The sequence below is a fragment of the Palaemon carinicauda genome, chromosome 5, assembly GCF_036898095.1.
Source record: "Palaemon carinicauda isolate YSFRI2023 chromosome 5, ASM3689809v2, whole genome shotgun sequence".
NCBI lineage: Eukaryota > Metazoa > Arthropoda > Malacostraca > Decapoda > Palaemonidae > Palaemon > Palaemon carinicauda.
The window spans coordinates 79746004-79757270 of NC_090729.1; the positions used below are offsets into that span (position 1 = coordinate 79746004).

Here is an 11267-nt window from a genome sequence, read left to right on the forward strand (position 1 = left end):
ACGTTCCACAAAAGCCATCCCTTTACCCCCATGGACGTACCAGTACGTCCTCGCAAAAAAATGCTATAATTTTTTTTTTTTTTTTTCATATTTTTGATAATTTTTGAGAAAATTCAGGCCTTTTCCAAGAGAATGAGACCAACCTGACCTCTCTATGACAAAAATTAAGGCTGTTAGAGCAACTTCAAAAAAATATACTGCAAAATGTGCTGGAAAAAAAATAACCCCCTGGGGGTTAAGGGTTGGAAATTTCAAAATAGCCTGGGGGTAAAAGGGTTAATAAAACCACGACTTTTACATTTTTGGTTGCTAAAAGAGGGAAATGAAAGTAAGCTTTCCATTGCACTTGCTCACTTTTTATTTGATTTTTTTTACAATTCCTAATCTAGACAGTAATATCTATAAAAATTTATCATTTAAATGCAAGAATTTATGCTAAACAATTTTCATGCAATTTTATCTTTACAAAAGATTTGAACACCTAAAATTATGAGGGGTAAAAAATCTTAATACAAAAATAAATTGTCTAAAACTAAAATATACCGGAACTTATATTAATGGTCGTAACATCACGTACTGTACCATGATAAATGATTTATTTTGTATGTCTGAATATAATACAAATGACTTAAATATGCCTAATACATCATTCACTTTTTTGTTAGCTTTCTTTACACTTTAATTTTTGTCTTATTCTCCAGTTTTGTAATTCCATACTACACTGCCCAAGACAAAACATGAAGAAAAATGTGGTTATGGTGCAGTCTGGAAACCCTGTAAAAGTAAAAAATCTTGTCAGAGCTCCCTTCAGCAGTTTCATGTTCTGTAGTGATATTGCTCATCACTCTCAACACTTTCATGAAAATCTCCAATGGTATTTTTCAGCTCACATAATTTAGAATCAAAAGAGATAAACCAATAATGCTGCACATTATTATTATTAATATTATTATTTGCTAAGGTACAACCCTAATTGCAAAGGCAGGATGCTATAAGCCCAAGGGCTGCAACAGGGAAAATAACTGTGAGGAAAGGAAATGAGGAAAAACTATGAGAGAAGTTTAAGAACAATAACGTTAAAATAAATCTTTCATATATAAACTATAAAAAATTGGAAATAACAAAAGGATAAAAACTTCAAAATAACAAGAAGAGAAGCAAGATAGAATAGTGTGCTCCAGTGTATCCTCAAGCAAGAGATCTCCAACTCAAGACAGTGAAAGACCATGGTACAGAGGCTATTGCACTACCCAAGACTAGAGAAACATTGTTCGATTTTGGAGTGACCTTCCCCTAAAAGAGTTGCTTACCATAGCTAAAGAGTCTTTTCTACCCTTCCCTAAGAGGAAAGTAGCCACTGAACAATTACAGTGCAGTAGTTAACCTCTTGAAAGAAGAACTGTTTGGTAATTTCCATGTTTTCAAGTATATGATGAAAGAGGAGAATGTATAAAGAATAGGCCAGATTATTTTGTGCATGTGTCGGCAAAGGACAGTGGAAGACCATGGTACAGAGGCTACTGCACTAGCCAAGACTAGAGAAAAATTATTCGATTTTGGAGTGTCCTTCTCCTAGAAGAGTAACCTACTATAGCTATAGTCTCTCTTCTACCCCTCCCGAGAGGAGAGTAGCCACTGAACAATTACAGTGCAGTAGTTAACCTCTTGAGTGAAGAATTGTTTGGTAATTTCCATGTTGTCAAGTGTATGAGGAAAGAGGAGAATGTGTAAAGAATTGGCCAGACTATTCTGTGTGTGTGTCAGAAAAGATGAAATGAGCCGTAATCGGAGAAAGGAATCCACTGCAGTACTATATGGCCAGTCAAAGGACCCAATAACCCTCTAGCGGTTGTATCTGTACTTTAAGCACGCACCACTATGTGATTACAGACCAGATAATGCTGCATATTCTGGGGTGCAGTAGCAATTGACCACAGCATGGATAAACCAAGGGACACCACCCATGGAGCACTATTTTGAGGGTGTATTACTCACATAATCACCAGCAGTATTAACATTAACTATTTACACATCATTTTGACGCTATATAACTTTACTGCAAAAATAAGTTTGTTCAGGTGCACATGACCAGAGAATACCTTCATATCCACTGCTGTGACAAGCTGTTTCAATAAGGGAAATTTAAAGTATTAGCAATAGGATTGAGCCTATGCATGGACTAAATCCTGAGAGCGATGTAAAAGAATGTTATATAAGTCTGTCTAAATGTACAACACATGTATTACTCTATATAGTCAAAAACTAAAGATAAATGTTTCCATTTGTGCAGGCACCCAATTTGCCGCCACTTTTAATTCTAAAAATAAGGCTGCTGCAAAATATGTTTTTTGCACAAAACTACTTATTTAATTTGAAAAAACCATTCGGAAGGACGAAATCAGTGGGTACACCACAATCACTCATTGCATAAATGTGAGCAATATTGAGAACGAAATTCCAGGTGTAATCTTTAAATAAAGATTCATGACTGTAGCACAATGGGAAAATTGTATTATGAATGAAGAATTGTTGAATTGGCACTATCTGTTTCAATCACGGCTGCGCTTCTTACTACTACCATCAAGCCTCCAAGTTAAGCGGTTCTTGCCTATACAGGTCCTGGATTGCTTGGTGTTATGGAAGCTAGTCCTTGACCTGTTCTTGCACATACAGGTACTGTACTACTTGCTTTTCCATCAATCTTTACTCGACCTGTTCCAGCAAATACAGCACTTGTACTGTCTCATATTTTAGCGGCATAAAATACAGCAGTTGTGTTGCCTGATGTTCTAACAACTACTGTTTTACCTGGTCCTAAAAAGGGCAGTTCCTTTGTTTGCTGTTCCAAGAGCTGCCACTTCACCTGTACAGTACTTGGACATACATTTCAAGTCTAGCCTCCAGAGCCTGTGATTACCAGTGTCTGCACCCTTAACTTCTACACAGGTATTGTCTTCCGCACTTTATATATTGAAGGAAGCCAGTCTTGTCAGTTCATTCATAATAAGTTCCTAACCTGTCTGCTGAGCATGTTGTAACAGTGGCAGCTGCAATGTTTTAATCCTGTATATGCAGTTCTTGCACTGCCTTTTGTGTGTACTGTGCTGTTGGCAGTCAGTGTTGCTGCCTCGAACACACTCAGTGTGAATAAATACAGTGATGCCATTGTAGCCGCATAGACTTTCCGCAAGCGCTTCCTAATATTTTCAAGTGACATATTATTTCCTTCAGTTGACTCTTAGCAGGAGGACATTCAATACTAAGTTTTTATATATATTCAAACTCCTATTATTCAAGGATTAAATGGAAAAATCATCATATATATTTATCTTATTTATGGTAATTCTGGTTTCATTATCAGAGCTTAGTTACCAAAATTTAAAGCAATGTTACAAAGTGTGGAGTTTTAGAAAGAAACATAGTTTTAGTCAGCATAACCACAGAGAGATGCCAGATATTGCCATTTGACCACATTTTGAGACAAGATACCACAAAACGGCATCACTGATGGCAGCTACTTGGTTACTCTACTGTAATTACTGCTCCTGCTGTGCCTGTCTGCCCTATGTCCATCTGCAGTCAGTTCCTGATTACCAAATACAGTAACTGTCATTTGCTGCTTCCATTACAGCAATTATTCCTGCTAATCCAGTCATTTCTACAGCTGCTGTTTTTGCTAAGCTGATATCCTTGCCTGCTCTGGTGTCTATTGCTATGGCAAGGACAGCTGCTTTCAAAGAATTATAAATTAGCTGAGTAACACTCATCTATCGCTACTGTTCCTTCTATCCTTGGACTATCGTCTACAACTCCTCTCCCAGTTGCTATTCCAATAGCTATTCCTCCTACAGCTTTCTAGGCTGATCATTCTAGTCTCTTCTACACAGCTCCCATCAGGCAGAGGTAAAGGCTTTCTCAAGACAAATGACTCTGTAAGATTAAGAATGTCAGACACACTTACCCCAGTCAGTACAAGTGCTACTTTTTTACTCAACAGTTATTTCGAGCTCACTTAACCATGTTCATAGTTATAGATATTCCAATCTAACGTAATTAGCTGTGATCAACTGATTGTTGAATCAGTAGAACTTCAAAAGTTCAAAGTTGGAGCAAATGCTTTTTTGTTGACCAGGCGGACATGAGTCTTTTTATAGTTTATATATGACATATTTGTTTTTGACGTTGTTAATAGTTTATATATGACATATCTGTTATGACGTTGTTACTTTTTTTAGAATGATTTATTGTTAATTTGTTCTCTTCAGTTATTTGTTTCCTTATTTCCTTTCCTCACTGGGCTATTTTTCCCTGTTGGAGCCCCTGGCTTATAGCATCTTGCTTTTCCAATTGGGGTTGTAGCTTGGATAGTAATAATAATAATAATAATAATAATAATATAAAAGAGATAAAGGCTTATGATAGCAGCCTAATCCAGGAGAGAGCTCATACTTTCAAAAATTAGCCTGTTTGTGCTGCTCTTTTTTTTTCATTGTTTATTCTGTTCTATAGGGATGTGATTTCCTATTAAAGCCTAAACTTTTCCAGCCATCATCAGAGAAAACATTAACTGTAGCCTTTAAGTTCTTACATGAGGAAATTGGGAACTATTGGAAAACTCTTTAGATTTCCTTATAATTAGAAGGGAAAAGATTAACCACTCCAATGAGACAAATTTTACTCTTATAAAACTGGCCCAAAGATTCAGGAGGTTAAAATATAAAGTACTGTATCAAATCTAATTGATAAAAAATGTAAACTATATAAAAATCTATGATATATAGACATTTAATCCCATGCTTCTTAAACCACCAAATTCTTAAAACCAGAAAACTTCTCATATTTGGATAAGCTGTCAGATATTGTTTTCTGACCAAAACATAAATCTCTGTCTTCTAAAAATTCTAAAATTGCAAAACAATCTCATTTACTGACCCAGTTTTTAAGTGTTTCTGTCATTAGGCAATGAGTACCTGTAGTGGACATCATCAGTTGTCTCTTCAATTGAGGAAAGATTGTCAGACTGTTAAACTTTCCATTGTGGTGGCCAATGTGGTAATGTCCCTGACTGGTGAACACCAGACTGGGGTTTGAGTCCGTTTGAGTCCCGCTCAAACTTGTTAAAAGTTTCTTTGGTTGCTGCAACCTCACCATCCTTGTGAGCTAAGGATGAGGGGGTTGGGGGAGCTTATAGTTCTATCTTCTGAGTCATCTGCAGCCATTGCCTGGCCCTCCTTGGTCCTAGCTTGGGTGTTGATCATATGCATATATGGTCAGTCTCTAGACCATCGTCCTGCTTGATAGGGCAATGTCACTGAACCTTGTCCCTGCCATTCATGAGCAATCTTTAAATATTTAAAACGATGGTGGTGGTGTAATAATCACTCGATCTATCACCAACAAGCCAACTTTGCCAGTATGGGTGCAGTATTATTATTATTATTATTATTATTATTATTATTATTACTACTATTAGCTAAGCTAGTTGGAAAAGCAGGATGCTATAGGCCCAAGGGGTCCAACAAGGAAAAATAGCCCAGTGAGGAAAGAAATAAGATTGATTGATTGATTTGAAGTTTTCTGGCATCCTGACATCGAAGGTCATTGACGCCGATATCGTTTATTATGAATAAAGAATAAAGGAATATTCAATTATAACCAGAAAAGCAAATATGCCATTATAAAAGTTTAAATAGCTTTCAGAAGACCTGCTTCTGAAATAAATCTAAAAATGCCGCTAGCATTGTACGACACATCCTGTCGTAGAATCTTGGCAAGGATGAACCTGCCATCCTCACCTCGAGCCTCAAACAGATCTCTATTTCTTTCCGTGCTATAAGTGGGGCATTCAGTAAACAAATGCCTCACTGTCAAGGGTATCAAACAGTCGTTGCAATATGGTTGGTGTTGGCCAGTTAGCAGAAACTCGTGTCATCCGAGTCTGACTAATGCGCAGACGACAAAGAGAGGTTCTCACATCCCTTCAAGGGGATATAACATTCACTATTTCTCTCATCCTATTTTCATTCAAACTATCCCAGTGCTGTTGCTGATTATAAATAAAATTCTTAATTGTAGGTAAAAAATCATTACAGGGAATGGAATACCTTCTTGTTAGCAACTCAGCTGCAGCATTCTTTGCCAATGAATCTGCCTCCTCATTTCCAGACACACCTACGGAACCCAGCAAAATCGAACTGTTATACCTTTCAGGCCAATAATTAAAAGTCACTCTAAAATCTTCAAAACTAAAGGGTTACTAGAATTAAAAACTTCTTAATCTTGTAAGACACTTCTTGCATCACTAAAAATGGTAAAAATCAACCTCCTCTTTTAACGCTATTCTCAATAGTGGTTAGTATGCCATATAGTTCGGCAGTAAATATGGAATATACTAGAGGAAGGGCACCACCAAAATAACAATTAAAAAACTACTATATACAGTACTCTATATTCAACGCCAGCATCACATTTGTAGCCATCAGTATAAATAAAAGTCGATTCCGATATTCTTTAACATGTTCCATAAAAAGATACCTGGCTTCTAATTCAGTCATGTTCCTTTTTGCAACAATAAAATATTTACAAAAAGATATCTCTGGTAATTTCCAAGGAGGGGTTGGTGATATCCTAAATGGAAGAATTCAATTTTTTTGCTATATCAAGACTGTTTATTAATTGTTTTACCCGAAAACTATAAGGTTGAAGAGATTTTGGGTATAACTCAAAATATCTACAATGCCTTACAAAGTTTGCAGTCTGAAAAGCTAAAGAGTTAGGAAGTCTTTGCAACCTAAACCAATATTGAATAATAGAAGACTCTCGGCAGTTCTTAGTTGAAGTAAAAAGTACCAATTATTATTTCACTCAAAATACCAATTATTACTTCACTCAAAAGACTACACAGTACTACTTACATTAACCAATATGATTACTTTAGAAGATTGGTTCTGCTGAACCCTTATGAATTCACCTAAATACAAACCAAGGGAGTAGGTTCAGCTGTGGTGGATAATGGGGAAGGGTGGGCTGTGGCACCCCTAGCAGTACCAGCCGAACTCGGTTGAGTCCTTTGTCAGGCTGGGAGGAACATAGAGAATAGAGGTCCCCTTTTTGTTTTTGTTTCATTTGTTGATGTCAGCTACCCCCCAAAATTGGGGGAAGTGCCTTGGTACATGTATGTATGTACAAACCAAAGCTAATTATGACTGATGGATTTGTCAAGAGGCAAATGAAACTTTTATAACATAAATGTAATTTTTTCATGCAAACCCTCCATCATGATATTGTCCGATTCCACTCCCTTCTATGAGCATATCGGAAAATTCATGTCTGACAAACGTGCCTGAGCAATGTTTCAAGTGCCTGGTTTATCAATTATGAAAAGGAAATACTATAATTTTGAACTCACCTGTTATAAATATTCTTTCGCTTATTACTAACGCATTATCAAGACCGGAGAGGAAGATAGTTAGCGCCATGAGAGACGGGACGTACAACATTACCGCAAACAAACCATAAAATCTACGCTGCCACGCACCAGGTAACCAACGTTTCTGGAAGAGGGGCGGTTTTAAAAGATTTCATATCATATCAGATAGTTGCAGGTGTGAGGTCCCTCGTGTTCTCTTAGGACCTCGGTACTAAATAACGCATACCCTATGCATAGGAAAAATCTGCCCCTTTCCTCAAGAAGTCCCTCGGCTAAAACAATGCGCACGCAAGGCTGCACACACGCACAAATGCACGCACACAGACACAAGAGATAGACACAGCAACAGAAGCGGCAGCAGCCTTCGGAGACCCGCTTCGAGTTTCAAAGCTTCACCTCAATTAGTTCCAATTATTATAATTTCATATTTGCATAACTCATCTACTCTAGGCAATTTCCGACTGACGTTGAAGGCGCCGGAAGGTGGTGGGGGTAGAGGGGTAGGAGGTGGGGGTGGGGGAAATAGGGGGAAGAGACGAGAGGCCTAATTTGAAATTTAATGTACCTTACTGTGTGTTTACCTTCTGCATGATTTCGAGCTTCGCTTTCTGCGTTGTATCGGGGAAGGGGAAGATGGAGAGAAGGGGAGGGAATGATGTGTAGATGGGGGGAGGGGGGGGGGGAGAAGGGGGCTTACGGAAATGCAAGGAAATGAGGCATGGAGATTTGTAGGGAAATGAGGGGTATATATGGAATCAATTGAGAAAATTAAAGATTTCGTTTAGAATTAAAGTCAGAAAGAGGAGGAGGAAGAAGAGGGAAAGGAGAAAAAGCGGGGGAACAGTGAGAGAGGAGAAAAGAACACAAAATGATACGCGAAAAAAGATTAGGGAAAAATGAAGGACAGGTGAATGATGAAGAAGGGGATGAGGTAAAGGATAAGTTTAAGAGGACGAAAAGAGTAGTAAAGAAGATGAAGGAAAGAGATAAAAGAGAAAAGAGTGAAAGTGAAAGAACAAAATACATCCAGTTCTAATGGAAAGGAAAATTAATCATCTAAACAGCGAACTTTAAATCAAATCAAAATGGGTTCTGGGAAATAATCGGATTCAAGAAAAAATCATTTTAATCAGAGAACTGAATAAATTAAAGTGAAAGAAAAGTTTATTTAATTTCGTTTTTAATATTAGAGTTCACGACTTCATTACAAATTTGATGCCCTATTCAGTAACTACTTTGGAGCTCTTTTTCCCACTTTTATTCTCCAAAACAAGTATATTAGCTTCCATTGTATATAATTCAGCTATTCTCTGTTCCTCATCTCCGAGCCCAGCCTAGAAACGACCAACTCAGCCATAACCATTGAAACTTCCTCTTAAAAATAATGAAAGAAAAACCAAATCTCCAAATGTGTGCGAGCATGTGTTTACTAGAATAAAATACAGTAAGCGAAAAAAACAATTAACTAACTGAATCATTTTAATTCACATTTCCAAAATCATGTTTTGTATAAAGACATTCATGCCACTCAGATTTAGACTTCCTTTTTCATGTATGGAAACTATATAATCTACTCTCGGATTATAAGCACTCTCATTTCCCTCGGGTTTTATAAACGTAAACCTCCTCCCCCAACCCCACCCGTTCTCCTTCCCTCCCTCCCTTACCCCCTAAACCCATTCTCTTTTTTTTCTTTCATTTTTAAAGAGGCTTCTCATCATAACTTTTCCCATTCGAGAACTATGAAATAGCAGGGGAAGCTTTGTTCGGGTAATAACTAATTTAGCTGGGCCTCTGACTGACTCGAATTCAGCCTTCTGAACTTTCCGGGTAAACTTTTTACTCTTTTTATCTGGTTTCAGTGTGTGTGATTGTGCGCATTTACACCAGCGCACGAGAGCAAGGACAGGGTAAGAATAACTTTACTTGCAAGGACTTCTTCCCCAGCCTGTTCTTTCTTTTCCAAAGAATGGACACAGGGAATAACTACACATAGTATAATTAAGAGTTTTATTGCAATTGCATTCCAATCCCTTACAATATTTTACATTTTACACTAATGTAACAAATTTCTATTCTAAAATCCTTATATCCTCAGATTTATATAATCATCTCTGTGTCACACACACTAACACACAGAGCATATATATATATATATATATATATATATATATATACATATACATATATATACATATACATTATTATTATTATTATTATTACTATCCAAGCTACAACCCTAGTTGGAAAAGCAAGATGCTATAAGCCCAGGGGCTCCAACAGGGAAAAATAGCCCAGTGAGGAAAGGAAATAAGGAAATAAATAAATGAAGAGAACAAATTAACAATAAATCATTCTAAAATAAGAAACAACATCAAAACAGACGTGTCATATAATAAACTATCAACATCAAAAACAAATATGTCATAAATAAACTATAAAGAGACTATGTCCGCCTGGTCAACAAAAAAGCATTTGCTCCAACTTTTGAAGTTCTACTGATTCAACCACCCGATTAGGAAGATCATTCCACAACTTGGTAACAGCTGGAATAAAACTTCTAGAGTACTGCGTAGTATTGAGCCTCGTGATGGAGAAGGCCTGGCTATTAGAATTAACTGCCTGCCTAGTATTACGAACAGGATAGAATTGTCCAGGGAGATCTGAATGTAAAGGATGGTCAGAATTGTGAAAAATCTTATGCAACATACATAATGAACTAATTGACATATATATACTTATATATACATACTGTATATATATAAATGTATATATATATATATATATATATATACACTGTGTATATATATACATACATACTGTATATATATACATACATACATACATATACATACATATATATGTATGTATGTATGTATACATATACACTATGTATGTATATATGTATAAATACTGTATATTTATATACTGTATATATATACATACATATATGTATACATACAAATATATATATATATATATATATATATATACACATACTATATATATATATATATATATATATGTGTGTGTGTGTGTGTGTGAAAAAATGTGAGCGCACACGCTTGCGCATCCCCTCCTGTCACATTCCCAACCTTATCTTTTCACCTGCATTTTTGTATGTTTGTCGCATACATTCCACTTGCATTTGTCCATTTCACTTTTACACTTAACATCGATTTCCAATGCGACCTCTCTCTCTCTCTCTCTCTCTCTCTCTCTCTCTCTCTCTCTCCCCGGAAAAAAATACCTTCATTTGGCTACAACTGCTCAGAAGTATCGGTTCTCTCAGGAAAAACAAGCAAATTTCCTATAAGCAAACGTTGGGAAAGGAACAATCTTCGCTCTTCTCCTACTGGGATTTTTTCAAGAAATGATTTTACTCTCTCGAAGAAGCGATTAAGCAAACTTGCTGACAAACAAACAAAAAATTCGTCAATATTTTTTTTTTCTGAATAACAAAACTTATAATGGGAGACTATAAGATATCTACTGTATATCACAGGCAGTTTCTCAACGATAAGGTAAAGCAATGATAATGTGAATGAAGCCTAACCATATTGATAATATTTAATTTATGAATTTGAATCATAAGGCCCAGCCCTAAGACCGAGGAGGCCATTATACCCGAGTGTAACAGGTAGAAAAAAAACCAAGTTGCACAATGCAGCGTAAGATTAGAGTTTTTTGGCAGGAAGATAGAGTATAGAAAGACAAAACGAAAATAAAATTGATGGCCATAAGTGACGTATGCGGACGATTTTTCGAAAAACAATTATTCGAAAGACAATTATTCGAAAAACTTTTTTTCGAAACCCAATTAATATTTAAATAACAA

At 36.4% G+C, this 11267-nt stretch overlaps 1 long non-coding RNA gene across 1 annotated transcript; it reads right to left on the minus strand.

The window, feature by feature from the left end:
• Positions 1 to 334: 334 nt before the first annotated feature.
• On the minus strand, positions 335 to 7547 carry LOC137640483 (uncharacterized). Its single transcript, XR_011044364.1, has 2 exons — positions 7409 to 7547; positions 335 to 774 (listed from the first exon to the last, which is right to left on the minus strand). It is a non-coding gene; the product is annotated as an uncharacterized lncRNA (long non-coding RNA).
• Between the last annotated feature and the right edge of the window lie 3720 nt (positions 7548 to 11267).